Source organism: Syngnathus scovelli, chromosome 8, assembly GCF_024217435.2.
Source record: "Syngnathus scovelli strain Florida chromosome 8, RoL_Ssco_1.2, whole genome shotgun sequence".
Lineage (NCBI taxonomy): Eukaryota > Metazoa > Chordata > Actinopteri > Syngnathiformes > Syngnathidae > Syngnathus > Syngnathus scovelli.
Genome location: NC_090854.1, coordinates 1,310,001 through 1,335,146, shown reverse-complemented (window position 1 = coordinate 1,335,146; position 25,146 = coordinate 1,310,001). Strand labels below are relative to the sequence as shown.

Below are 25,146 nucleotides of genomic sequence, written 5' to 3'. Positions count from 1 at the left end.
GCCGGGCGGGTGCGCGAGCTCGCCGGCCGCTGGAAGTCGAATGAGGCGCCGCGACCACCTCCGCGGTGCTTATAAACAGCCGATCCGCTCGGCGGGGGCTATTTTCGGCCACTTGGCTCGTGCGCACGGCCTCCCGGATGTGCCGGGCGGGTGCGCGAGCTCGCCGGCCGCTGGAAGTCGAATGAGGCGCCGCGACCACCTCCGCGGTGCTTACAAACAGCCGATCCGCTCGGCGGGGGCTATTTTCGGCCACTTGGCTCGTGCGCACGGCCTCCCGGATGTGCCGGGCGGGTGCGCGAGCTCGCCGGCCGCTGGAAGTCGAATGAGGCGCCGCGACCACCTCCGCGGTGCTTATAAACAGCCGATCCGCTCGGCGGGGGCTATTTTCGGCCACTTGGCTCGTGCGCACGGCCTCCCGGATGTGCCGGGCGGGTGCGCGAGCTCGCCGGCCGCTGGAAGTCGAATGAGGCGCCGCGACCACCTCCGCGGTGCTTACAAACAGCCGATCCGCTCGGCGGGGGCTATTTTCGGCCACGTGGCTCGTGCGCACGGCCTCCCGGATGTGCCGGGCGGGTGCACGAGCTCGCCGGCCGCTGGAAGTCGAATGAGGCGCCGCGACCACCTCCGCGGTGCTTATAAACAGCCGATCCGCTCGGCGGGGGCTATTTTCGGCCACTTGGCTCGTGCGCACGGCCTCCCGGATGTGCCGGGCGGGTGCGCGAGCTCGCCGGCCGCTGGAAGTCGAATGAGGCGCCGCGACCACCTCCGCGGTGCTTATAAACAGCCGATCCGCTCGGCGGGGGCTATTTTCGGCCACTTGGCTCGTGCGCACGGCCTCCCGGATGTGCCGGGCGGGTGCGCGAGCTCGCCGGCCGCTGGAAGTCCAATGAGGCGCCGCGATCTCCTCCGCGGTGCTTATAAAGTGCCGATCCGCTCGGCTTGGAGCTATTTCCGGCCTCCCGTTGGTGCCGGGCGGCGTGCGCGAGCTCGCCGGCCGCGATCTCCTCCGCGGTGCTTATAAACAGCCGCATGCGCACGGCCTCCCGGAATTTGAACACATTTCGTCAATAAATTTCGCATATTCAATTTTGAAGTTTAATATAATGCAACAATTGAGCTCGACTTATACAAAGGATATATCATAAAATCGTAAATTTCCGTCGAATTTTAGGGGGTCGACTTATACACCGAGTCGACCTGTACACCGGCAAATACGGTAAATACGATTAAATAAAATGATACGACTGGCATAAAAACAAATATAAACCACATAAAAATAAAAGTCACCATTACGTTGAATTATTGGGAGCACCGAGCTTGTTTCTCAGAAACGAGCCGGTCCCATCCAGGCGTAATCGGAGACAATGAAACCCGAAGTGGTTAAGGTTTGTCTTTTAATGCAGGATGCTTGGTCTCCATGTGCCGAAGCAGTTTTGAAGGCTTCATTGGCTCGCGCGCTAGTTTCAGGGGCGATTGTGTCTATAAAATGCAAAATGTTGGGTCACCTCACGGCTTACGGCCATACTACCCTGAGAACGCCCGATCTCGTCCGATCTCGGAAGCTAAGCAGGGTCGGGCCTGGTTAGTACTTGGATGGGAGACCGCCTGGGAATACCAGGTGCTGTAAGCTTTTTCTTTTTCTTATGTGCACTTCAATCGTTTAAGAAACTATTTTTTACAACACCCATCACGAATGGCATCCGGAAACAGCAAGCCTAATTTAAACTCCGACATTGAAACTATAACACGAGTTTGAAAGCTATATTATGTGGTGACATCCACAGCATTGTAGTTAAATTTTTTACCGCTAGAGAGCAGACTATGTACAGTGAGCATGGCTCCCTGTGAACTCAAAGCAGCAGGCTTGACTTGTAAAAGAACCCAACACAACACTTCCATGAAGTGTTTTTAAACTTTTCAAGGCATTTATTTTGATTCAGCAAAATGCAGGTCGCAACGGCAAATTCGTGCTACCGCATAAAACGCTGTCAATAACTTTTCATGATAGCCATGTTTCCAGAAAAGACCAAAAGCCTTGGAAGAAAGCCTGTTTCGGCCCTGGTTGTAAAAAAAACCAAAAAAAAACAAAAGGGAAGGGTGACCGTCCGGGAATACCAGGTGCTGAAAGCCTTTTTTTTTTTTTTTTCCCCACGTCAATTGTGAAAGGAAACTTTTACCACAGCTATCAAGTCCCGCCGCTGCTTGGCATGGTTTCAGGGGCGATTGTGTCTATAAAATGAAAAATGCTGAGCGGTCTCACAGCTTACGGCCATACTACCCTGAGAGCGCCCGATCTCGTCCGATCTCGGAGGCTAAGCAGGGTCGGGCCTGGTTAGTACTTGGATGGGAGACCGCCTGGGAATACCAGTTACCGTAAGCTTTTTTTTTTTTTTTTCTTATGTGCACTTCAATCGTTTAAGCCAAGAACTTTTTACAGCACCCATCACGAATGGCATTCGGAAACTGCAAGCCTAGTTTGAACTCCAACACTGAAACTACAACACGAGTTTAAAACCTACATTGTGTGGCGACAGCCATAGCATTGCAGTTCACGTTTTTACCGCTAGAGGACAGACTATGTACAGTGAATAAAGAGCATGGCTCCCTGTGAACTCAAAGCAGCAGTCTTTACTTGTAAAAGAACCCAGCACAACACATTGCGCTTCCATGTAGTGTTTTTACCTTTTTCATGACATTTATTTTGATACAGCCAAATGCAGGTTTTGTGCACTTCACTTTTCCGTTGGGCATTCGCGTAGAACCCTATTCCAGTTACGGCCAGATTCTTTTAGACTAGTGGTCCCCAACCTTTCTTGCGCCACGGACCGGCTACGCGTCAGAAATACTTTTGCGGACCTGCCTTTATATATATAAATAAACAATAAATCTATATAAATAAATACTACATTTATAATAAATATATATACCGTATTTGCCGGTGTATTGGTCGACCTTTTTCGATCCAAAATCGACCGAAAAAAATCGACCTCGACTTATACACCGAGTCATAAAATTTAACTTCGTATTCATCGCTTCAAATGTGATGGTAACCAAGGCCGTTTCTCATGCATCTCATTGTGCGTTGCACTTAGAAAATTTGAACCGGGCGGCGTGCGCGAGACCGCGGCCCGCTGGAAGTCGAATGAGGCGCCGCGACCACCTCCGCGGTGCTTATAAACAGCCGATCCGCTCGGCGGGGGCTATTTTCGGCCACTTGGCTCGTGCGCACGGCCTCCCGGATGTGCCGGGCGGGTGCACGAGCTCGCCGGCCGCTGGAAGTCGAATGAGGCGCCGCGACCACCTCCGCGGTGCTTATAAACAGCCGATCCGCTCGGCGGGGGCTATTTTCGGCCACTTGGCTCGTGCGCACGGCCTCCCGGATGTGCCGGGCGGGTGCGCGAGCTCGCCGGCCGCTGGAAGTCGAATGAGGCGCCGCGACCACCTCCGCGGTGCTTATAAACAGCCGATCCGCTCGGCGGGGGCTATTTTCGGCCACTTGGCTCGTGCGCACGGCCTCCCGGATGTGCCGGGCGGGTGCGCGAGCTCGCCGGCCGCTGGAAGTCGAATGAGGCGCCGCGACCACCTCCGCGGTGCTTATAAACAGCCGATCCGCTCGGCGGGGGCTATTTTCGGCCACTTGGCTGATGCGCACGGCCTCCCGGATGTGCCGGGCGGGTGCGCGAGCTCGCCGGCCGCTGGAAGTCGAATGAGGCGCCGCGACCACCTCCGCGGTGCTTATAAACAGCCGATCCGCTCGGCGGGGGCTATTTTCGGCCACTTGGCTCGTGCGCACGGCCTCCCGGATGTGCCGGGCGGGTGCGCGAGCTCGCCGAACGCTGGAAGTCGAATGAGGCGCCGCGACCACCTCCGCGGTGCTTACAAACAGCCGATCCGCTCGGCGGGGGCTATTTTCGGCCACTTGGCTCGTGCGCACGGCCTCCCGGATGTGCCGGGCGGGTGCGCGAGGTCGCCGGCCCCTGGAAGTCGAATGAGGCGCCGCGACCACCTCCGCGGTGCTTATAAACAGCCGATCCGCTCGGCGGGGGCTATTTTCGGCCACTTGGCTCGTGCGCACGGCCTCCCGGATGTGCCGGGCGGGTGCGCGAGCTCGCCGGCCGCTGGAAGTCGAATGAGGCGCCGCGACCACCTCCGCGGTGCTTATAAACAGCCGATCCGCTCGGCGGGGGCTATTTTCGGCCACTTGGCTCGTGCGCACGGCCTCCCGGATGTGCCGGGCGGGTGCGCGAGCTCGCCGGCCGCTGGAAGTCGAATGAGGCGCCGCGACCACCTCCGCGGTACTTATAAACAGCCGATCCGCTCGGCGGGGGCTATTTTCGGCCACTTGGCTCGTGCGCACGGCCTCCCGGATGTGCCGGGCGGGTGCGCGAGCTCGCCGGCCGCTGGAAGTCGAATGAGGCGCCGCGACCACCTCCGCGGTGCTTATAAACAGCCGATCCGCTCGGCGGGGGATATTTTCGGCCACTTAGCTCGTGCGCACGGCCTCCCGGATGTGCCGGGCGGGTGCGCGAGCTCGCCGGCCGCTGGAAGCCGAATGAGGCGCCGCGACCACCTCCGCGGTGCTTATAAACAGCCGATCCGCTCGGCGGGGGCTATTTTCGGCCACTTGGCTCGTGCGCACGGCCTCCCGGATGTGCCGGGCGGGTGCGCGAGCTCGCCGGCCGCTGGAAGTCGAATGAGGCGCCGCGACCACCTCCGCGGTGCTTATAAACAGCCGATCCGCTCGGCGGGGGCTATTTTCGGCCACTTGGCTCGTGCGCACGGCCTCCCGGATGTGCCGGGCGGGTGCGCGAGCTCGCCGGCCGCTGGAAGTCGAATGAGGCGCCGCGACCACCTCCGCGGTGCTTATAAACAGCCGATCCGCTCGGCGGGGGCTATTTTCGGCCACTTGGCTCGTGCGCACAGCCTCCCGGATGTGCCGGGCGGGTGCGCGAGCTCGCCGGCAGCTGGAAGTCGAATGAGGCGCCGCGACCACCTCCGCGGTGCTTACAAACAGCCGATCCGCTCGGCGGGGGCTATTTTCGGCCACTTGGCTCGTGCGCACGGCCTCCCGGATGTGCCGGGCGGGTGCGCGAGCTCGCCGGCCGCTGGAAGTCGAATGAGGCGCCGCGACCACCTCCGCGGTGCTTACAAACAGCCGATCCGCTCGGCGGGGGCTATTTTCGGCCACTTGGCTCGTGCACACGGCCTCCCGGATGTGCCGGGCGGGTGCGCGAGCTCGCCGGCCGCTGGAAGTCGAATGAGGCGCCGCGACCACCTCCGCGGTGCTTATAAACAGCCGATCCGCTCGGCGGGGGCTATTTTCGGCCACTTGGCTCGTGCGCACGGCCTCCCGGATGTGCCGGGCGGGTGCGCGAGCTCGCCGGCCGCTGGAAGTCGAATGAGGCGCCGCGACCACCTCCGCGGTGCTTATAAACAGCCGATCCGCTCGGCGGGGGCTATTTTCGGCCACTTGGCTCGTGCGCACGGCCTCCCGGATGTGCCGGGCGGGTGCGCAAGCTCGCCGAACGCTGGAAGTCGAATGAGGCGCCGCGACCACCTCCGCGGTGCTTATAAACAGCCGATCCGCTCGGCGGGGGCTATTTTCGGCCACTTGGCTCGTGCGCACGGCCTCCCGGATGTGCCGGGCGGGTGCGCGAGCTCGCCGGCCGCTGGAAGTCGAATGAGGCGCCGCGACCACCTCCGCGGTGCTTATAAAGTGCCGATCCGCTCGGCGGGGGCTATTTTCGGCCACTTGGCTCGTGCGCACGGCCTCCCGGATGTGCCGGGCGGGTGCGCGAGCTCGCCGGCCGCTGGAAGTCCAATGAGGCGCCGCGACCACCTCCGCGGTGCTTATAAACAGCCGATCCGCTCGGCGGGGGCTATTTTCGGCCACTTGGCTCGTGCGCACGGCCTCCCGGATGTGCCGGGCGGGTGCGCGAGCTCGCCGGCCGCTGGAAGTCGAATGAGGCGCCGCGACCACCTCCGCGGTGCTTATAAACAGCCGATCCGCTCGGTGGGGGCTATTTTCGGCCACTTGGCTCGTGCGCACGGCCTCCCGGATGTGCCGGGCGGGTGCGCGAGCTCGCCGAACGCTGGAAGTCGAATGAGGCGCCGCGACCACCTCCGCGGTGCTTACAAACAGCCGATCCGCTCGGCGGGGGCTATTTTCGGCCACTTGGCTCGTGCGCACGTCCTCCCGGATGTGCCGGGCGGGTGCGCGAGGTCGCCGGCCGCTGGAAGTCGAATGAGGCGCCGCGACCACCTCCGCGGTGCTTATAAACAGCCGATCCGCTCGGCGGGGGCTATTTTCGGCCACTTGGCTCGTGCGCACGGCCTCCCGGATGTGCCGGGCGGGTGCGCGAGCTCGCCGGCCGCTGGAAGTCGAATGAGGCGCCGCAACCACCTCCGCGGTGCTTATAGACAGCCGATCCGCTCGGCGGGGGCTATTTTCGGCCACTTGGCTCGTGCGCACGGCCTCCCGGATGTGCCGGGCGGGTGCGCGAGCTCGCCGGCCGCTGGAAGTCGAATGAGGCGCCGCGACCACCTCCGCGGTGCTTATAAACAGCCGATCCGCTCGGCGGGGGCTATTTTCGGCCACTTGGCTCGTGCGCACGGCCTCCCGGATGTGCCGGGCGGGTGCGCGAGCTCGCCGGCCGCTGGAAGTCGAATGAGGCGCCGCGACCACCTCCGCGGTGCTTATAAACAGCCGATCCGCTCGGCGGGGGCTATTTTCGGCCACTTGGCTCGTGCGCACGGCCTCCCGGATGTACCGGGCGGGTGCGCGAGCTCGCCGGCCGCTGGAAATCGAATGAGGCGCCGCGACCACCTCCGCGGTGCTTATAAACAGCCGATTCGCTCGGCGGGGGATATTTTCGGCCACTTAGCTCGTGCGCACGGCCTCCCGGATGTGCCGGGCGGGTGCGCGAGCTCGCCGGCCGCTGGAAGTCGAATGAGGCGCCGCGACCACCTCCGCGGTGCTTATAAACCGCCGATCCGCTCGGCGGGGGCTATTTTCGGCCACTTGGCTCGTGCGCACGGCCTCCCGGATGTGCCGGGCGGGTGCGCGAGCTCGCCGGCCGCTGGAAGTCGAATGAGGCGCCGCGACCACCTCCGCGGTGCTTATAAACAGCCGATCCGCTCGGCGGGGGCTATTTTCGGCCACTTGGCTCGTGCGCACGGCCTCCCGGATGTGCCGGGCGGGTGCGCGAGCTCGCCGGCCGCTGGAAGTCGAATGAGGCGCCGCGACCACCTCCGCGGTGCTTATAAACAGCCGATCCGCTCGGCGGGGGCTATTTTCGGCCACTTGGCTCGTGCGCACGGCCTCCCGGATGTGCCGGGCGGGTGCGCGAGCTCGCCGGCCGCTGGAAGTCGAATGAGGCGCCGCGACCACCTCCGCGGTGCTTATAAACAGCCGATCCGCTCGGCGGGGGCTATTTTTGGCCACTTGGCTCGTGCGCACGGCCTCCCGGATGTGCCGGGCGGGTGCGCGAGCTCGCCGGCCGCTGGAAGTCGAATGAGGCGCCGCGACCACCTCCGCGGTGCTTATAAACAGCCGATCCGCTCGGCGGGGGCTATTTTCGGCCACTTGGCTCGTGCGCACGGCCTCCCGGATGTGCCGGGCGGGTGCGCGAGCTCGCCGGCCGCTGGAAGTCGAATGAGGCGCCGCGACCACCTCCGCGGTGCTTATAAACAGCCGATCCGCTCGGCGGGGGCTATTTTCGGCCACTTGGCTCGTGCGCACAGCCTCCCGGATGTGCCGGGCGGGTGCGCGAGCTCGCCGGCAGCTGTAAGTCGAATGAGGCGCCGCGACCACCTCCGCGGTGCTTACAAACAGCCGATCCGCTCGGCGGGGGCTATTTTCGGCCACTTGGCTCGTGCGCACGGCCTCCCGGATGTGCCGGGCGGGTGCGCGAGCTCGCCGGCCGCTGGAAGTCGAATGAGGCGCCGCGACCACCTCCGCGGTGCTTATAAACAGCCGATCCGCTCGGCGGGGGCTATTTTCGGCCACTTGGCTCGTGCGCACGGCCTCCCGGATGTGCCGGGCGGGTGCACGAGCTCGCCGGCCGCTGGAAGTCGAATGAGGCGCCGCGACCACCTCCGCGGTGCTTACAAACAGCCGATCCGCTCGGCGGGGGCTATTTTCGGCCACGTGGCTCGTGCGCACGGCCTCCCGGATGTGCCGGGCGGGTGCGCGAGCTCGCCGGCCGCTGGAAGTCGAATGAGGCGCCGCGACCACCTCCGCGGTGCTTATAAACAGCCGATCCGCTCGGCGCGGGCTATTTTCGGCCACTTGGCTCGTGCGCACGGCCTCCCGGATGTGCCGGGCGGGTGCGCGAGGTCGCCGGCCGCTGGAAGTCGAATGAGGCGCCGCGACCACCTCCGCGGTGCTTATAAAGTGCCGATCCGCTCGGCTTGGAGCTATTTCCGGCCTCCCGTTGGTGCCGGGCGGCGTGCGCTAGCTCGCCGGCCGCGATCTCCTCCGCGGTGCTTATAAACAGCCGATCCGCTCGGCGGGGGCTATTTTCGGCCACTTGGCTCGTGCGCACGGCCTCCCGGATGTGCCGGGCGGGTGCGCGAGCTCGCCGGCCGCTGGAAGTCGAATGAGGCGCCGCGACCACCTCCGCGGTGCTTACAAACCGCCGATCCGCTCGGTGGGGACTATTTTCGGCCACTTGGCTCGTGCGCACGGCCTCCCGGATGTGCCGGTCGGGTGCGCGAGCTCGCCGGCCGCTGGAAGTCGAATGAGGCGCCGCGACCACCTCCGCGGTTCTTATAAACAGCCGATCCGCTCGGCGGGAGCTATTTTCGGCCACTTGGCTCGTGCGCACGGCCTCCCGGATGTGCCGGGCGGGTGCGCGAGCTCGCCGGCCGCTGGAAGTCGAATGAGGCGCCGCGACCACCTCCGCGGTGCTTATAAACAGCCGATCCGCTCGGCGGGGGCTATTTTCGGCCACTTGGCTCGTGCGCACGGCCTCCCGGATGTGCCGGGCGGGTGCGCGAGCTCGCCGGCCGCTGGAAGTCGAATGAGGCGCCGCGACCACCTCCGCGGTGCTTACAAACAGCCGATCCGCTCGGCGGGGGCTATTTTCGGCCACGTGGCTCGTGCGCACGGCCTCCCGGATGTGCCGGGCGGGTGCACGAGCTCGCCGGCCGCTGGAAGTCGAATGAGGCGCCGCGACCACCTCCGCGGTGCTTATAAACAGCCGATCCGCTCGGCGGGGGCTATTTTCGGCCACTTGGCTCGTGCGCACGGCCTCCCGGATGTGCCGGGCGGGTGCGCGAGCTCGCCGGCCGCTGGAAGTCGAATGAGGCGCCGCGACCACCTCCGCGGTGCTTATAAACAGCCGATCCGCTCGGCGGGGGCTATTTTCGGCCACTTGGCTCGTGCACACGGCCTCCCGGATGTGCCGGGCGGGTGCGCGAGCTCGCCGGCCGCTGGAAGTCGAATGAGGCGCCGCGACCACCTCCGCGGTGCTTACAAACAGCCGATCCGCTCGGCGGGGGCTATTTTCGGCCACTTGGCTCGTGCGCACGGCCTCCCGGATGTGCCGGGCGGGTGCGCGAGCTCGCCGGCCGCTGGAAGTCGAATGAGGCGCCGCGACCACCTCCGCGGTGCTTATAAACAGCCGATCCGCTCGGCGGGGGCTATTTTCGGCCACTTGGCTCGTGCGCACGGCCTCCCGGATGTGCCGGGCGGGTGCGCGAGCTCGCCGGCCGCTGGAAGTCGAATGAGGCGCCGCGACCACCTCGGCGGTGCTTATAAACAGCCGATCCGCTCGGCGGGAGCTATTTTCGGCCACTTGGCTCGTGCGCACGGCCTCCCGGATGTGCCGGGCGGATGCGCGAACTCGCCGGCCGCTGGAAGTCGAATGAGGCGCCGCGACCACCTCCGCGGTGGTTATAAACAGCCGATCCGCTCGGCGGGGGCTATTTTCGGCCACTTGGCTCGTGCGCACGGCCTCCCGGATGTGCCGGGCGGGTGCGCGAGCTCGCCGGCCGCTGGAAGTCGAATGAGGCGCCGCGACCACCTCCGCGGTGCTTATAAACAGCCGATCCCCTCGGCGGGGGCTATTTTCGGCCACTTGGCTCGTGCGCACGGCCTCCCGGATGTGCCGGGCGGGTGCGCGAGCTCGCCGGCCGCTGGAAGTCGAATGAGGCGCCGCGACCACCTCCGCGGTGCTTATAAAGTGCCGATCCGCTCGGCTTGGAGCTATTTCCGGCCTCCCGTTGGTGCCGGGCGGCGTGCGCTAGCTCGCCGGCCGCGATCTCCTCCGCGGTGCTTATAAACAGCCGATCCGCTCGGCGGGGGCTATTTTCGGCCACTTGGCTCGTGCGCACGGCCTCCCGGATGTGCCGGGCGGGTGCGCGAGCTCGCCGGCCGCTGGAAGTCGAATGAGGCGCCGCGACCACCTCCGCGGTGCTTATAAACAGCCGATCCGCTCGGCGGGGGCTATTTTCGGCCACTTGGCTCGTGCGCACGGCCTCCCGGATGTGCCGGGCGGGTGCGCGAGCTCGCCAGCCGCTGGAAGTCGAATGAGGCGCCGCGACCACCTCCGCGGTGCTTATAAACAGCCGATCCGCTCGGCGGGGGCTATTTTCGGCCACTTGGCTCGTGCGCACGGCCTCCCGGATGTGCCGGGCGGGTGCGCGAGCTCGCCGAACGCTGGAAGTCGAATGAGGCGCCGCGACCACCTCCGCGGTGCTTATAAACAGCCTATCCGCTCGGCGGGGGCTATTTTCGGCCACTTGGCTCGTGCGCACGGCCTCCCGGATGTGCCGGGCGGGTGCGCGAGCTCGCCGGCCGCTGGAAGTCGAATGAGGCGCCGCGACCACCTCCGCGGTGCTTATAAAGTGCCGATCCGCTCGGCGGGGGCTATTTTCGGCCACTTGGCTCGTGCGCACGGCCTCCCGGATGTGCCGGGCGGGTGCGCGAGCTCGCCGGCCGCTGGAAGTCCAATGAGGCGCCGCGATCTCCTCCGCGGTGCTTATAAAGTGCCGATCCACTCGGCTTGGAGCTATTTCCGGCCTCCCGTTGGTGCCGGGCGGCGTGCGCGAGCTCGCCGGCCGCGATCTCCTCCGCGGTGCTTATAAACAGCCGCATGCGCACGGCCTCCCGGAATTTGAACACATTTCGTCAATAAATTTCGCATATTCAATTTTGAAGTTTAATATAATGCAACAATTGAGCTCGACTTATACAAAGGATATATCATAAAATCGTAAATTTCCGTCGAATTTTAGGGGGTCGACTTATACACCGAGTCGACCTGTACACCGGCAAATACGTTAAATACGATTAAATAAAATGATACGACTGGCATAAAAACAAATATAAACCACATAAAAATAAAAGTCACCATTACGTTGAATTATTGGGAGCACCGAGCTTGTTTCTCAGAAACGAGCCGGTCCCATCCAGGCGTAATCGGAGACAATGAAACCCGAAGTGGTTAAGGTTTGTCTTTTAATGCAGGATGCTTGGTCTCCATGTGCCGAAGCAGTTTTGAAGGCTTCATTGGCTCGCGCGCTAGTTTCAGGGGCGATTGTGTCTATAAAATGCAAAATGTTGGGTCACCTCACGGCTTACGGCCATACTACCCTGAGAACGCCCGATCTCGTCCGATCTCGGAAGCTAAGCAGGCTCGGGCCTGGTTAGTACTTGGATGGGAGACCGCCTGGGAATACCAGGTGCTGTAAGCTTTTTCTTTTTCTTATGTGCACTTCAATCGTTTAAGAAACTATTTTTTACAACACCCATCACGAATGGCATCCGGAAACAGCAAGCCTAATTTAAACTCCGACATTGAAACTATAACACGAGTTTGAAAGCTATATTATGTGGTGACATCCACAGCATTGTAGTTAAATTTTTTACCGCTAGAGAGCAGACTATGTACAGTGAGCATGGCTCCCTGTGAACTCAAAGCAGCAGGCTTGACTTGTAAAAGAACCCAACACAACACTTCCATGAAGTGTTTTTAAACTTTTCAAGGCATTTATTTTGATTCAGCAAAATGCAGGTCGCAACGGCAAATTCGTGCTACCGCATAAAAAGCTGTCAATAACTTTTCATGATAGCCATGTTTCCAGAAAAGACCAAAAGCCTTGGAAGAAAGCCTGTTTCGGCCCTGGTTGTAAAAAAAACAAAAAAAAAACAAAAGGGAAGGGTGACCGTCCGGGAATACCAGGTGCTGAAAGCCTTTTTTTTTTTTTTTCCCCACGTCAATTGTGAAAGGAAACTTTTACCACAGCTATCAAGTCCCGCCGCTGCTTGGCATGGTTTCAGGGGCGATTGTGTCTATAAAATGAAAAATGCTGAGCGGTCTCACAGCTTACGGCCATACTACCCTGAGAGCGCCCGATCTCGTCCGATCTCGGAGGCTAAGCAGGGTCGGGCCTGGTTAGTACTTGGATGGGAGACCGCCTGGGAATACCAGTTACCGTAAGCTTTTTTTTTTTTTTTTCTTATGTGCACTTCAATCGTTTAAGCCAAGAACTTTTTACAGCACCCATCACGAATGGCATTCGGAAACTGCAAGCCTAGTTTGAACTCCAACACTGAAACTACAACACGAGTTTAAAACCTACATTGTGTGGCGACAGCCATAGCATTGCAGTTCACGTTTTTACCGCTAGAGGACAGACTATGTACAGTGAATAAAGAGCATGGCTCCCTGTGAACTCAAAGCAGCAGTCTTTACTTGTAAAAGAACCCAGCACAACACATTGCGCTTCCATGTAGTGTTTTTACCTTTTTCATGACATTTATTTTGATACAGCCAAATGCAGGTTTTGTGCACTTCACTTTTCCGTTGGGCATTCGCGTAGAACCCTATTCCAGTTACGGCCAGATTCTTTTAGACTAGTGGTCCCCAACCTTTCTTGCGCCACGGACCGGCTACGCGTCAGAAATATTTTTGCGGACCTGCCTTTATATATATAAATAAACAATAAATCTATATAAATAAATACTACATTTATAATAAATATATATACCGTATTTGCCGGTGTATTGGTCGACCTTTTTCGATCCAAAATCGACCGAAAAAAATCGACCTCGACTTATACACCGAGTCATAAAATTTAACTTCGTATTCATCGCTTCAAATGTGATGGTAACCAAGGCCGTTTCTCATGCATCTCATTGTGCGTTGCACTTAGAAAATTTGAACCGGGCGGCGTGCGCGAGCTCGCCGGCCGCTGGAAGTCGAATGAGGCGCCGCGACCACTTCCGCGGTGCTTAAAAACAGCCGATCCGCTCGGCGGGGGCTATTTTCGGCCACTTGGCTCGTGCGCACGGCCTCCCGGATGTGCCGGGCGGGTGCGCGAGCTCGCCGGCCGCTGGAAGTCGAATGAGGCGCCGCGACCACCTCCGCGGTGCTTATAAACAGCCGATCCGCTCGGCGGGGGCTATTTTCGGCCACTTGGCTCGTGCGCACGGCCTCCCGGATGTGCCGGGCGGGTGCGCGAGCTCGCCGGCCGCTGGAAGTCGAATGAGGCGCCGCGACCACCTCCGCGGTGCTTACAAACAGCCGATCCGCTCGGCGGGGGCTATTTTCGGCCACTTGGCTCGTGCGCACGGCCTCCCGGATGTGCCGGGCGGGTGCGCGAGCTCGCCGGCCGCTGGAAGTCGAATGAGGCGCCGCGACCACCTCCGCGGTGCTTATAAACAGCCGATCCGCTCGGCGGGGGCTATTTTCGGCCACTTGGCTCGTGCGCACGGCCTCCCGGATGTGCCGGGCGGGTGCGCGAGCTCGCCGGCCGCTGGAAGTCGAATGAGGCGCCGCGACCACCTCCGCGGTGCTTACAAACAGCCGATCCGCTCGGCAGGGGCTATTTTCGGCCACTTGGCTCGTGCGCACGGCCTCCCGGATGTGCCGGGCGGGTGCGCGAGCTCGCCGGCCGCTGGAAGTCGAATGAGGCGCCGCGACCACCTCCGCGGTGCTTACAAACAGCCGATCCGCTCGGCGGGGGCTATTTTCGGCCACTTGGCTCGTGCGCACGGCCTCCCGGATGTGCCGGGCGGATGCGCGAGCTCGCCGGCCGCTGGAAGTCGAATGAGGCGCCGCGACCACCTCCGCGGTGCTTATAAACAGCCGATCCGCTCGGCGGGGGCTATTTTCGGCCACTTGGCTCGTGCGCACGGCCTCCCGGATGTGCCGGGCGGGTGCGCGAGCTCGCCGGCCGCTGGAAGTCGAATGAGGCGCCGCGACCACCTCCGCGGTGCTTATAAACAGCCGATCCGCTCGGCGGGGGCTATTTTCGGCCACTTGGCTCGTGCGCACGGCCTCCCGGATGTGCCGGGCGGGTGCGCGAGCTCGCCGGCCGCTGGAAGTCGAATGAGGCGCCGCGACCACCTCCGCGGGGCTTATAAAGTGCCGATCCGCTCGGCTTGGAGCTATTTCCGGCCTCCCGTTGGTGCCGGGCGGCGTGCGCTAGCTCGCCGGCCGCGATCTCCTCCGCGGTGCTTATAAACAGCCGATCCGCTCGGCGGGGGCTATTTTCGGCCACTTGGCTCGTGCGCACGGCCTCCCGGATGTGCCGGGCGGGTGCGCGAGCTCGCCGGCCGCTGGAAGTCGAATGAGGCGCCGCGACCACCTCCGCGGTGCTTATAAACAGCCGATCCGCTCGGCGGGGGCTATTTTCGGCCACTTGGCTCGTGCGCACGGCCTCCCGGATGTGCCGGGCGGGTGCGCGAGCTCGCCGGCCGCTGGAAGTCGAATGAGGCGCCGCGACCACCTCCGCGGTGCTTACAAACAGCCGATCCGCTCGGCGGGGGCTATTTTCGGCCACTTGGCTCGTGCGCACGGCCTCCCGGATGTGCTGGGCGGGTGCGCGAGCTCGCCGAACGCTGGAAGTCGAATGAGGCGCCGCGACCACCTCCGCGGTGCTTATAAACAGCCGATCCGCTCGGCGGGGGCTATTTTCGGCCACTTGGCTCGTGCGCACGGCCTCCCGGATGTGCCGGGCGGGTGCGCGAGCTCGCCGGCCGCTGGAAGTCGAATGAGGCGCCGCGACCACCTCCGCGGTGCTTACAAACAGCCGATCCGCTCGGCAGGGGCTATTTTCGGCCACTTGGCTCGTGCGCACGGCCTCCCGGATGTGCCGGGCGGGTGCGCGAGCTCGCCGGCCGCTGGAAGTCGAATGAGGCGCCGCGACCACCTCCGCGGTGCTTACAAACATCCGATCCGCTAGGCGGGGGCTATTTTCGGCCACTTGGCTCGTGCGCACGGCCTCCCGGATGTGCCGGGCGGATGCGCGAACTCGCCGGCCGCTGGAAGTCGAATGAGGCGCCGCGACCACCTCCGCGGTGGTTATAAACAGCCGATCCGCTCGGCGGGGGCTATTTTCGGCCACTTGGCTCGTGCGCACGGCCTCCCGGATGTGCCGGGCGGGTGCGCGAGCTCGCCGGCCGCTGGAAGTCGAATGAGGCGCCGCGACCACCTCCGCGGTGCTTATAAACAGCCGATCCCCTCGGCGGGGGCTATTTTCGGCCACTTGGCTCGTGCGCACGGCCTCCCGGATGTGCCGGGCGGGTGCGCGAGCTCGCCGGCCGCTGGAAGTCGAATGAGGCGCCGCGACCACCTCCGCGGTGCTTATAAAGTGCCGATCCGCTCGGCTTGGAGCTATTTCCGGCCTCCCGTTGGTGCCGGGCGGCGTGCGCTAGCTCGCCGGCCGCGATCTCCTCCGCGGTGCTTATAAACAGCCGATCCGCTCGGCGGGGGCTATTTTCGGCCACTTGGCTCGTGCGCACGGCCTCCCGGATGTGCCGGGCGGGTGCGCGAGCTCGCCGGCCGCTGGAAGTCGAATGAGGCGCCGCGACCACCTCCGCGGTGCTTATAAACAGCCGATCCGCTCGGCGGGGGCTATTTTCGGCCACTTGGCTCGTGCGCACGGCCTCCCGGATGTGCCGGGCGGGTGCGCGAGCTCGCCAGCCGCTGGAAGTCGAATGAGGCGCCGCGACCACCTCCGCGGTGCTTATAAACAGCCGATCCGCTCGGCGGGGGCTATTTTCGGCCACTTGGCTCGTGCGCACGGCCTCCCGGATGTGCCGGGCGGGTGCGCGAGCTCGCCGAACGCTGGAAGTCGAATGAGGCGCCGCGACCACCTCCGCGGTGCTTATAAACAGCCGATCCGCTCGGCGGGGGCTATTTTCGGCCACTTGGCTCGTGCGCACGGCCTCCCGGATGTGCCGGGCGGGTGCGCGAGCTCGCCGGCCGCTGGAAGTCGAATGAGGCGCCGCGACCACCTCCGCGGTGCTTATAAAGTGCCGATCCGCTCGGCGGGGGCTATTTTCGGCCACTTGGCTCGTGCGCACGGCCTCCCGGATGTGCCGGGCGGGTGCGCGAGCTCGCCGGCCGCTGGAAGTCCAATGAGGCGCCGCGATCTCCTCCGCGGTGCTTATAAAGTGCCGATCCGCTCGGCTTGGAGCTATTTCCGGCCTCCCGTTGGTGCCGGGCGGCGTGCGCGAGCTCGCCGGCCGCGATCTCCTCCGCGGTGCTTATAAACAGCCGCATGCGCACGGCCTCCCGGAATTTGAACACATTTCGTCAATAAATTTCGCATATTCAATTTTGAAGTTTAATATAATGCAACAATTGAGCTCGACTTATACAAAGGATATATCATAAAATCGTAATTTTCCGTCGAATTTTAGGGGGTCGACTTATACACCGAGTCGACCTGTACACCGGCAAATACGGTAAATACGATTAAATAAAATGATACGACTGGCATAAAAACAAATATAAACCACATAAAAATAAAAGTCACCATTACGTTGAATTATTGGGAGCACCGAGCTTGTTTCTCAGAAACGAGCCGGTCCCATCCAGGCGTAATCGGAGACAATGAAACCCGAAGTGGTTAAGGTTTGTCTTTTAATGCAGGATGCTTGGTCTCCATGTGCCGAAGCAGTTTTGAAGGCTTCATTGGCTCGCGCGCTAGTTTCAGGGGCGATTGTGTCTATAAAATGCAAAATGTTGGGTCACCTCACGGCTTACGGCCATACTACCCTGAGAACGCCCGATCTCGTCCGATCTCGGAAGCTAAGCAGGGTCGGGCCTGGTTAGTACTTGGATGGGAGACCGCCTGGGAATACCAGGTGCTGTAAGCTTTTTCTTTTTCTTATGTGCACTTCAATCGTTTAAGAAACTATTTTTTACAACACCCATCACGAATGGCATCCGGAAACAGCAAGCCTAATTTAAACTCCGACATTGAAACTATAACACGAGTTTGAAAGCTATATTATGTGGTGACATCCACAGCATTGTAGTTAAATTTTTTACCGCTAGAGAGCAGACTATGTACAGTGAGCATGGCTCCCTGTGAACTCAAAGCAGCAGGCTTGACTTGTAAAAGAACCCAACACAACACTTCCATGAAGTGTTTTTAAACTTTTCAAGGCATTTATTTTGATTCAGCAAAATGCAGGTCGCAACGGCAAATTCGTGCTACCGCATAAAAAGCTGTCAATAACTTTTCATGATAGCCATGTTTCCAGAAAAGACCAAAAGCCTTGGAAGAAAGCCTGTTTCGGCCCTGGTTGTAAAAAAAAAAAAAAAAAAACAAAAGGGAAGGGTGACCGTCCGGGAATACCAGGTGCTGAAAGCCTTTTTTTTTTTTTTTTCCCCACGTCAATTGTGAAAGGAAACTTTTACCACAGCTATCAAGTCCCGCCGCTGCTTGGCATGGTTTCAGGGGCGATTGTGTCTATAAAATGAAAAATGCTGAGCGGTCTCACAGCTTACGGCCATACTACCCTGAGAGCGCCCGATCTCGTCCGATCTCGGAGGCTAAGCAGGGTCGGGCCTGGTTAGTACTTGGATGGGAGACCGCCTGGGAATACCAGTTACCGTAAGCTTTTTTTTTTTTTTTTCTTATGTGCACTTCAATCGTTTAAGCCAAGAACTTTTTACAGCACCCATCACGAATGGCATTCGGAAACTGCAAGCCTAGTTTGAACTCCAACAATGAAACTACAACACGAGTTTAAAACCTACATTGTGTGGCGACAGCCATAGCATTGCAGTTCACGTTTTTACCGCTAGAGGACAGACTATGTACAGTGAATAAAGAGCATGGCTCCCTGTGAACTCAAAGCAGCAGTCTTTACTTGTAAAAGAACCCAGCACAACACATTGCGCTTCCATGTAGTGTTTTTACCTTTTTCATGACATTTATTTTGATACAGCCAAATGCAGGTTTTGTGCACTTCACTTTTCCGTTGGGCATTCGCGTAGAACCCTATTCCAGTTACGGCCAGATTCTTTTAGACTAGTGGTCCCCAACCTTTCTTGCGCCACGGACCGGCTACGCGTCAGAAATACTTTTGCGGACCTGCCTTTATATATATAAATAAACAATAAATCTATATAAATAAATACTACATTTATAATAAATATATATACCGTATTTGCCGGTGTATTGGTCGACCTTTTTCGATCCAAAATCGACCGAAAAAAATCGACCTCGACTTATACACCGAGTCATAAAATTTAACTTCGTATTCATCGCTTCAAATGTGATGGTAACCAAGGCCGTTTCTCATGCATCTCATTGTGCGTTGCACTTAGAAAATTTGAACCGGGCGGCGTGCGCGAGACCGCGGCCCGCTGGAAGTCGAATGAGGCGCCGCGACCACCTCCGCGGTGCTTATAAACAGCCGATCCGCTCGGCGGGGGCTATTTTCGGCCACTTGGCTCGTGCGCACGGCCTCCCGGATGTGCCGGGCGGGTGCACGAGCTCGCCGGCCGCTGGAAGTCGAATGAGGCGCCGCGACCACCTCCGCGGTGCTTATAAACAGCCGATCCGCTCGGCGGGGGCTATTTTCGGCCACTTGGCTCGTGCGCACGGCCTCCCGGATGTGCCGGGCGGGTGCGCGAGCTCGCCGGCCGCTGGAAGTCGAATGAGGCGCCGCGACCACCTCCGCGGTGCTTATAAACAGCCGATCCGCTCGGCGGGGGCTATTTTCGGCCACTTGGCTCGTGCGCACGGCCTCCCGGATGTGCCGGGCGGGTGCGCGAGCTCGCCGGCCGCTGGAAGTCGAATGAGGCGCCGCGACCACCTCCGCGGTGCTTATAAACAGCCGATCCGCTCGGCGGGGGCTATTTTCGGCCACTTGGCTGATGCGCACGGCCTCCCGGATGTGCCGGGCGGGTGCGCGAGCTCGCCGGCCGCTGGAAGTCGAATGAGGCGCCGCGACCACCTCCGCGGTGCTTATAAACAGCCGATCCGCTCGGCGGGGGCTATTTTCGGCCACTTGGCTCGTGCGCACGGCCTCCCGGATGTGCCGGGCGGGTGCGCGAGCTCGCCGAACGCTGGAAGTCGAATGAGGCGCCGCGACCACCTCCGCGGTGCTTACAAACAGCCGATCCGCTCGGCGGGGGCTATTTTCGGCCACTTGGCTCGTGCGCACGGCCTCCCGGATGTGCCGGGCGGGTGCGCGAGGTCGCCGGCCCCTGGAAGTCGAATGAGGCGCCGCGACCACCTCCGCGGTGCTTATAAACAGCCGATCCGCTCGGCGGGGGCTATTTTCGGCCACTTGGCTCGTGCGCACGGCCTCCCGGATGTGCCGGGCGGGTGCGCGAGCTCGCCGGCCGCTGGAAGTCGAATGAGGCGCCGCGACCACCTCCGCGGTGCTTATAAACAGCCGATCCGCTCGGCGGGGGCTATTTTCGGCCACTTGACTCGTGCGCACGGCCTCCCGGATGTGCCGGGCGGGTGCGCGAGCTCGCCGGCCGCTGGAAGTCGAATGAGGCGCCGCGACCACCTCCGCGGTACTTATAAACAGCCGATCCGCTCGGCGGGGGCTATTTTCGGCCACTTGGCTCGTGCGCACGGCCTCCCGGATGTGCCGGGCGGGTGCGCGAGCTCGCCGGCCGCTGGAAGTCGAATGAGGCGCCGCGACCACCTCCGCGGTGCTTATAAACAGCCGATCCGCTCGGCGGGGGATATTTTCGGCCACTTAGCTCGTGCGCACGGCCTCCCGGATGTGCCGGGCGGGTGCGCGAGCTCGCCGGCCGCTGGAAGTCGAATGAGGCGCCGCGACCACCTCCGCGGTGCTTATAAACAGCCGATCCGCTCGGCGGGGGCTATTTTCGGCCACTTGGCTCGTGCGCACGGCCTCCCGGATGTGCCGGGCGGGTGCGCGAGCTCGCCGGCCGCTGGAAGTCGAATGAGGCGCCGCGACCACCTCCGCGGTGCTTATAAACAGCCGATCCGCTCGGCGGGGGCTATTTTCGGCCACTTGGCTCGTGCGCACGGCCTCCCGGATGTGCCGGGCGGGTGCGCGAGCTCGCCGGCCGCTGGAAGTCGAATGAGGCGCCGCGACCACCTCCGCGGTGCTTACAAACAGCCGATCCGCTCGGCGGGGGCTATTTTCGGCCACTTGGCTCGTGCACACGGCCTCCCGGATGTGCCGGGCGGGTGCGCGAGCTCGCCGGCCGCTGGAAGTCGAATGAGGCGCCGCGACCACCTCCGCGGTGCTTATAAACAGCCGATCCGCTCGGCGGGGGCTATTTTCGGCCACTTGGCTCGTGCGCACGGCCTCCCGGATGTGCCGGGCGGGTGCGCGAGCTCGCCGGCCGCTGGAAGTCGAATGAGGCGCCGCGACCACCTCCGCGGTGCTTATAAACAGCCGATCCGCTCGGCGGGGGCTATTTTCGGCCACTTGGCTCGTGCGCACGGCCTCCCGGATGTGCCGGGCGGGTGCGCAAGCTCGCCGAACGCTGGAAGTCGAATGAGGCGCCGCGACCACCTCCGCGGTGCTTATAAACAGCCGATCCGCTCGGCGGGGGCTATTTTCGGCCACTTGGCTCGTGCGCACGGCCTCCCGGATGTGCCGGGCGGGTGCGCGAGCTCGCCGGCCGCTGGAAGTCGAATGAGGCGCCGCGACCACCTCCGCGGTGCTTATAAAGTGCCGATCCGCTCGGCGGGGGCTATTTTCGGCCACTTGGCTCGTGCGCACGGCCTCCCGGATGTGCCGGGCGGGTGCGCGAGCTCGCCGGCCGCTGGAAGTCCAATGAGGCGCCGCGACCACCTCCGCGGTGCTTATAAACAGCCGATCCGCTCGGCGGGGGCTATTTTCGGCCACTTGGCTCGTGCGCACGGCCTCCCGGATGTGCCGGGCGGGTGCGCGAGCTCGCCGGCCGCTGGAAGTCGAATGAGGCGCCGCGACCACCTCCGCGGTGCTTATAAACAGCCGATCCGCTCGGTGGGGGCTATTTTCGGCCACTTGGCTCGTGCGCACGGCCTCCCGGATGTGCCGGGCGGGTGCGCGAGCTCGCCGAACGCTGGAAGTCGAATGAGGCGCCGCGACCACCTCCGCGGTGCTTACAAACAGCCGATCCGCTCGGCGGGGGCTATTTTCGGCCACTTGGCTCGTGCGCACGTCCTCCCGGATGTGCCGGGCGGGTGCGCGAGGTCGCCGGCCGCTGGAAGTCGAATGAGGCGCCGCGACCACCTCCGCGGTGCTTATAAACAGCCGATCCGCTCGGCGGGGGCTATTTTCGGCCACTTGGCTCGTGCGCACGGCCTCCCGGATGTGCCGGGCGGGTGCGCGAGCTCGCCGGCCGCTGGAAGTCGAATGAGGCGCCGCAACCACCTCCGCGGTGCTTATAGACAGCCGATCCGCTCGGCGGGGGCTATTTTCGGCCACTTGGCTCGTGCGCACGGCCTCCCGGATGTGCCGGGCGGGTGCGCGAGCTCGCCGGCCGCTGGAAGTCGAATGAGGCGCCGCGACCACCTCCGCGGTGCTTATAAACAGCCGATTCGCTCGGCGGGGGATATTTTCGGCCACTTAGCTCGTGCGCACGGCCTCCCGGATGTGCCGGGCGGGTGCGCGAGCTCGCCGGCCGCTGGAAGTCGAATGAGGCGCCGCGACCACCTCCGCGGTGCTTATAAACAGCCGATCCGCTCGGCGGGGGCTATTTTCGGCCACTTGGCTCGTGCGCACGGCCTCCCGGATGTGCCGGGCGGGTGCGCGAGCTCGCCGGCCGCTGGAAGTCGAATGAGGCGCCGCGACCACCTCCGCGGTGCTTATAAACCGCCGATCCGCTCGGCGGGGGCTATTTTCGGCCACTTGGCTCGTGCGCACGGCCTCCCGGATGTGCCGGGCGGGTGCGCGAGCTCGCCGGCCGCTGGAAGTCGAATGAGGCGCCGCGACCACCTCCGCGGTGCTTATAAACAGCCGATCCGCTCGGCGGGGGCTATTTTCGGCCACTTGGCTCGTGCGCACGGCCTCCCGGATGTGCCGGGCGGGTGCGCGAGCTCGCCGGCCGCTGGAAGTCGAATGAGGCGCCGCGACCACCTCCGCGGTGCTTATAAACAGCCGATCCGCTCGGCGGGGGCTATTTTCGGCCACTTGGCTCGTGCGCACGGCCTCCCGGATGTGCCGGGCGGGTGCGCGTGCTCGCCGGCCGCTGGAAGTCGAATGAGGCGCCGCGACCACCTCCGCGGTGCTTATAAACAGCCGATCCGCTCGGCGGGGGCTATTTTCGGCCACTTGGCTCGTGCGCACGGCCTCCCGGATGTGCCGGGCGGGTGCGCGAGCTCGCCGGCCGCTGGAAGTCGAATGAGGCGCCGCGACCACCTCCGCGGTGCTTATAAACAGCCGATCCGCTCGGCGGGGGCTATTTTCGGCCACTTGGCTCGTGCGCACGGCCTCCCGGATGTGCCGGGCGGGTGCGCGAGCTCGCCGGCCGCTGGAAGTCGAATGAGGCGCCGCGACCACCTCCGCGGTGCTTATAAACAGCCGATCCGCTCGGCGGGGGCTATTTTCGGCCACTTGGCTCGTGCGCACAGCCTCCCGGATGTGCCGGGCGGGTGCGCGAGCTCGCCGGCAGCTGGAAGTCGAATGAGGCGCCGCGACCACCTCCGCGGTGCTTACAAACAGCCGATCCGCTCGGCGGGGGCTATTTTCGGCCACTTGGCTCGTGCGCACGGCCTCCCGGATGTGCCGGGCGGGTGCGCGAGCTCGCCGGCCGCTGGAAGTCGAATGAGGCGCCGCGACCACCTCCGCGGTGCTTATAAACAGCCGATCCGCTCGGCGGGGGCTATTTTCGGCCACTTGGCTCGTGCGCACGGCCTCCCGGATGTGCCGGGCGGGTGCGCGAGCTCGCCGGCCGCTGGAAGTCGAATGAGGCGCCGCGACCACCTCCGCGGTGCTTATAAACAGCCGATCCGCTCGGCGGGGGCTATTTTCGGCCACTTGGCTCGTGCGCACGGCCTCCCAGATGTGCCGGGCGGGTGCGCGAGCTCGCCGGCCGCTGGAAGTCGAATGAGGCGCCGCGACCACCTCCGCAGTGCTTATAGACAGCCGATCCGCTCGGCGGGGGCTATTTTCGGCCACTTGGCTCGTGCGCACGGCCTCCCGGATGTGCCGGGCGGGTGCGCGAGCTCGCCGGCCGCTGGAAATCGAATGAGGCGCCGCGACCACCTCCGCGGTGCTTATAAACAGCCGATTCGCTCGGCGGGGGATATTTTCGGCCACTTAGCTCGTGCGCACGGCCTCCCGGATGTGCCGGGCGGGTGCGCGAGCTCGCCGGCCGCTGGAAGTCGAATGAGGCGCCGCGACCACCTCCGCGGTGCTTATAAACCGCCGATCCGCTCGGCGGGGGCTATTTTCGGCCACTTGGCTCGTGCGCACGGCCTCCCGGATGTGCCGGGCGGGTGCGCGAGCTCGCCGGCCGCTGGAAGTCGAATGAGGCGCCGCGACCACCTCCGCGGTGCTTATAAACAGCCGATCCGCTCGGCGGGGGCTATTTTCGGCCACTTGGCTCGTGCGCACGGCCTCCCGGATGTGCCGGGCGGGTGCGCGAGCTCGCCGGCCGCTGGAAGTCGAATGAGGCGCCGCGACCACCTCCGCGGTGCTTATAAACAGCCGATCCGCTCGGCGGGGGCTATTTTCGGCCACTTGGCTCGTGCGCACGGCCTCCCGGATGTGCCGGGCGGGTGCGCGAGCTCGCCGGCCGCTGGAAGTCGAATGAGGCGCCGCGACCACCTCCGCGGTGCTTATAAACAGCCGATCCGCTCGGCGGGGGCTATTTTTGGCCACTTGGCTCGTGCGCACGGCCTCCCGGATGTGCCGGGCGGGTGCGCGAGCTCGCCGGCCGCTGGAAGTCGAATGAGGCGCCGCGACCACCTCCGCGGTGCTTATAAACAGCCGATCCGCTCGGCGGGGGCTATTTTCGGCCACTTGGCTCGTGCGCACGGCCTCCCGGATGTGCCGGGTGGGTGCGCGAGCTCGCCGGCCGCTGGAAGTCGAATGAGGCGCCGCGACCACCTCCGCGGTGCTTATAAACAGCCGATCCGCTCGGCGGGGGCTATTTTCGGCCACTTGGCTCGTGCGCACAGCCTCCCGGATGTGCCGGGCGGGTGCGCGAGCTCGCCGGCAGCTGGAAGTCGAATGAGGCGCCGCGACCACCTCCGCGGTGCTTACAAACAGCCGATCCGCTCGGCGGGGGCTATTTTCGGCCACTTGGCTCGTGCGCACGGCCTCCCGGATGTGCCGGGCGGGTGCGCGAGCTCGCCGGCCGCTGGAAGTCGAATGAGGCGCCGCGACCACCTCCGCGGTGCTTATAAACAGCCGATCCGCTCGGCGGGGGCTATTTTCGGCCACTTGGCTCGTGCGCACGGCCTCCCGGATGTGCCGGGCGGGTGCACGAGCTCGCCGGCCGCTGGAAGTCGAATGAGGCGCCGCGACCACCTCCGCGGTGCTTACAAACAGCCGATCCGCTCGGCGGGGGCTATTTTCGGCCACGTGGCTCGTGCGCACGGCCTCCCGGATGTGCCGGGCGGGTGCGCGAGCTCGCCGGCCGCTGGAAGTCGAATGAGGCGCCGCGACCACCTCCGCGGTGCTTATAAACAGCCGATCCGCTCGGCGCGGGCTATTTTCGGCCACTTGGCTCGTGCGCACGGCCTCCCGGATGTGCCGGGCGGGTGCGCGAGGTCGCCGGCCGCTGGAAGTCGAATGAGGCGCCGCGACCACCTTCGCGGTGCTTATAAAGTGCCGATCCGCTCGGCTTGGAGCTATTTCCGGCCTCCCGTTGGTGCCGGGCGGCGTGCGCTAGCTCGCCGGCCGCGATCTCCTCCGCGGTGCTTATAAACAGCCGATCCGCTCGGCGGGGGCTATTTTCGGCCACT

The 25,146-nt window shown here is 63.0% G+C and overlaps 6 non-coding genes across 6 annotated transcripts; all 6 read left to right on the top strand.

Moving 5' to 3' along the window:
* Positions 1-1,511: 1,511 nt before the first annotated feature.
* LOC125974411 (5S ribosomal RNA) lies at positions 1,512-1,630 on the top strand. The gene has a single exon (XR_007483530.1). It is a non-coding gene; the product is annotated as a 5S ribosomal RNA (ribosomal RNA).
* Positions 1,631-2,261: 631 nt separating this feature from the next.
* Positions 2,262-2,380, top strand: LOC125974287 (5S ribosomal RNA). The gene has a single exon (XR_007483458.1). It is a non-coding gene; the product is annotated as a 5S ribosomal RNA (ribosomal RNA).
* A 9,201-nt stretch (positions 2,381-11,581) lies between these two features.
* LOC125974444 (5S ribosomal RNA) lies at positions 11,582-11,700 on the top strand. The gene has a single exon (XR_007483561.1). It is a non-coding gene; the product is annotated as a 5S ribosomal RNA (ribosomal RNA).
* Positions 11,701-12,330: 630 nt separating this feature from the next.
* Positions 12,331-12,449, top strand: LOC125974286 (5S ribosomal RNA). The gene has a single exon (XR_007483457.1). It is a non-coding gene; the product is annotated as a 5S ribosomal RNA (ribosomal RNA).
* Positions 12,450-16,997: 4,548 nt separating this feature from the next.
* Positions 16,998-17,116, top strand: LOC125974406 (5S ribosomal RNA). The gene has a single exon (XR_007483525.1). It is a non-coding gene; the product is annotated as a 5S ribosomal RNA (ribosomal RNA).
* Positions 17,117-17,747: 631 nt separating this feature from the next.
* On the top strand, positions 17,748-17,866 carry LOC125974285 (5S ribosomal RNA). The gene has a single exon (XR_007483456.1). It is a non-coding gene; the product is annotated as a 5S ribosomal RNA (ribosomal RNA).
* Positions 17,867-25,146: the final 7,280 nt, after the last annotated feature.